The sequence below is a fragment of the Neopelma chrysocephalum genome, unplaced genomic scaffold (genome assembly GCF_003984885.1).
Source record: "Neopelma chrysocephalum unplaced genomic scaffold, ASM398488v2 Primary Assembly neopelma1_26, whole genome shotgun sequence".
Classification (NCBI taxonomy): domain Eukaryota; kingdom Metazoa; phylum Chordata; class Aves; order Passeriformes; family Pipridae; genus Neopelma; species Neopelma chrysocephalum.
In genome coordinates, this window is record NW_020897695.1 from 19,820,250 (window position 1) to 19,823,236 (window position 2,987).

Below are 2,987 nucleotides of genomic sequence, written 5' to 3' on the forward strand. Positions count from 1 at the left end.
GCCAGCTGCTGTGGTAGCTGTTCATGCCAAGGACAAGAATTCCCCTGCCCTAGTTTTAGCTTTCACACAGTCCAGAGCCTGCTTTCAGCCAGTGCTGAACTGTGGGTGTACAGCCTGAAACAGTGAGAGCCAAAATAAAAGGTCAGACTTCACAGAGCCCATAACCAGTTGGTGGAGCCCAGGTATTGTGTCCTGGTCCCAGTGTCAATGCAATGTGTCTGTTTCCTTCTCTCTCTAGTGCTCTATCCCAGTCCTTTACCAGGGGCATTCTAAGCAGAATAGCATATGTATAGGCATAGTGATCCCAGAGGAGATATTTGGCAGCAAATACTGATGTGGCTGATTGCTGGGAGCTGGTGTTGTGCCTCTGGCTGGGCCACTCTTAACCCTGGTTCTGCCAGGGACATGCTCCTGAGCCATGTGAGTTGGAAATTTTTCCTATTTTAAGAGCTAACGATGGCCTTGCCGTGGGTTTTTTTGGTTGTTTTTGTGAGGTTTTTGTTTGTGTGGTTTATTTTTTTTCTTTTTTAATTTACAGTTGGATATCAAATAGGCTTTTTTTAATGTTCTTTTCTGGTGCCTGGCATTTCTGAATAGTTTCCAGTTTTCTGGTGAACACCTCACTTCCTCATCAGAATATTCAGAGTTATTTAGGAGTGTTCAGAAAACAGAAGCCTCCTTCCAAGTGACCGTTTGTTTCGGGTGTCAGTACAAAACATATGCTGGGTATGGGTGTTTGATTCTTTGGAAATTCCTGACATTCTCTTCTGGAAGTCAGATGTCTCAGATGGGACATCCAAGATCATTGGCTGCTTTCCTGAAAAAAAAAAAAAAGTCAGGCCACAGTGTTCCAGGAATATATTTAATCATACTCATGTCTGCAACATAGGAAAAATACCATCACTGTCTAAAGAGCTTGTTTCTGCAGACCGCTGATACAAAGAAAGATCATAATCAGTGACTTTGTAGGCATTGTCAGAAAGCATCATAAGCATGCACACAGAGAAATTTCCTTCTCAAAACTTGTTTGTATCTGAGCAAAGCCAACTTTTGTGCTGAGCTAACACACCTCGGTGATTATTTCCATTTCAGTTGTGATCTCAGAAAAGGTACAACAGTCCAGAAAAAGAAATCCAAGTGGAAGAGGTAGATGAAATACTCTATGGCGGGAAAAAACACTCTGATGAAAATATGCTGTTGCAATTGCTGGAAAGAAACTCTCTGGATTCCTGATCAGGAAGTGAAAAGCCTTATGTTACTGCAGAAGAGCTAGAAAAAAGGTTATGCTCAGCCACAGAAAAGGTACAAGTGGAGAAGAGGACATCTGGGAATAAGCTACTGTGACACGTAGCTGGTAGTTAGAGAGGCTTGGAGTTGTAGAGCTGGACTTCCACCAACACAGCTGGGAGCCGTGAAGAAGAAATGCTAGAACGGTAATGCATTCTGGGAGAGCTTTATGTACAGTTTCGTTAGCATCTCTGAATTTTGCAGGGTGTGGAAGATCTGAATGTGTAGGATTCCTGCACATGAAGTTGTGAAGAAAAATTGGCACACCTTATACTTACTGAAAAAAAGTATTTCTGACTTGAAACAGAGTTAAAAGTGTCATAGTAATAATGCTTCAGTCTTTTACAACATATGTTGTGATATTCATGGCTGGCTCCTGAAAGATTATAAATTTGATAATGAATTATATTCCCTCAGATAGCCTAAAGTCTCTTGCTGTTCTTCAATTGGAGACAGCAGATAGAGAGATATTACCTACCTATCTTCACTTGCTTTCTAGGATCTGGACCACAAGGTCCTGAGTGGTGAATATTCACTGGGGTTGCTCAGCAGCACCTGGCCAGCCTTATCTACCCTGGAGAGACAAGGGGAGTCACAGGACACAGTTCATCCAATAGCAGGTTTGGTTATCTATTGATTTTTTCAAAGCCTGAATGGCCAAGTTTCATGTAACACAGTGCTGCACAACTGCTGCCTGTTGAGGACCTTCTCAGGTAGCACAGGTTGGCCTTCTGGTATAACAGGAAAATATTAAATTCATTTTGACTGTGGTGAGCAATAGATTACAGGAGTGTGGGTAGTCATGGCAAAACTACACAAAAGGGAAGGATGCCTCTGAAGTAAAAGGGTTAACAGCCCATCACTTTTTAAAGTGGTTGCTGAAACCAGCAACTTTTCACTTGTTCTTCTGTATTGTTTTGGTTCTGATTGACACAGAGGCTGACCTGGGTGCTTTGTTGCTGAGGAGAGAAAATTTGGGGCAAGTGGCTGTGAGACCAGCACAGATCATTCTCTCATTTGTGTTTTTCAGACCTTTCCATCTCATGGATCTCCCTCAGCATTCTCCAGATTGAGCTCTTTGCCACTTCTACAGTAGATGTGGAGACATCCTTTCTGTGGAAGTAGTGCAGAGCTAAGGAAGGTTGAGCATTTGGACTGCAAACACAAATGGTGTTTTCTTCTTCCTTGTGGGTATGTTAATCCAAACAACCTATTAAAGAACTGAGCCAGTTCTCACATATTTAATTGTGTGTCTGATTTGGGGTTTGTTTGGGGGTTTTTTGCTCTGCAAGTCTGAACAACTGGTCCTACTCATTCTCACCTATTTCTTGTTCGTGCAGGTCCTGGCTTCTTCCTATGAAGCATGTCTCCCTTGTGAAGTAAGTAGTGTTTTGAAGGGAATTCTTCAGCAGAAGCATAAGGGCAAAAAACTGTATGATCATTTGTCTTCATACGCAAAAAGAAGATCCCATGGCAACTCTGAAGAAATTCTGCATTTTTGACTACTTGTTCTATCTGGTATTTCATTGTGTCCTTCCCTTCATATCTCCCCCAACCCAGGTATGATTTATTAAATGAATTCCAAAGCATTGTAATCTTCATGTACAGCCAAAAAAGAAGTGCATGTCCTAATGACTGTCTGCCTGAAGTGTGAGAATAGAATAGAATAGAATAGAATAGAATAGAATAGAATAGAATAG

At 41.7% G+C, this 2,987-nt stretch overlaps 1 long non-coding RNA gene across 1 annotated transcript in view; it reads right to left on the bottom strand.

Annotated features, from left to right (window-relative positions):
* Positions 1 to 506: 506 nt before the first annotated feature.
* LOC113964046 overlaps positions 507 to 2,987 on the bottom strand; it is a 33,843-nt gene continuing 31,362 nt past the window's right edge. The window contains exon 3 of the long non-coding RNA XR_003533037.1: positions 507 to 817. This is a non-coding gene — a long non-coding RNA (uncharacterized LOC113964046). The remainder of the gene's footprint in view (positions 818 to 2,987) is intronic.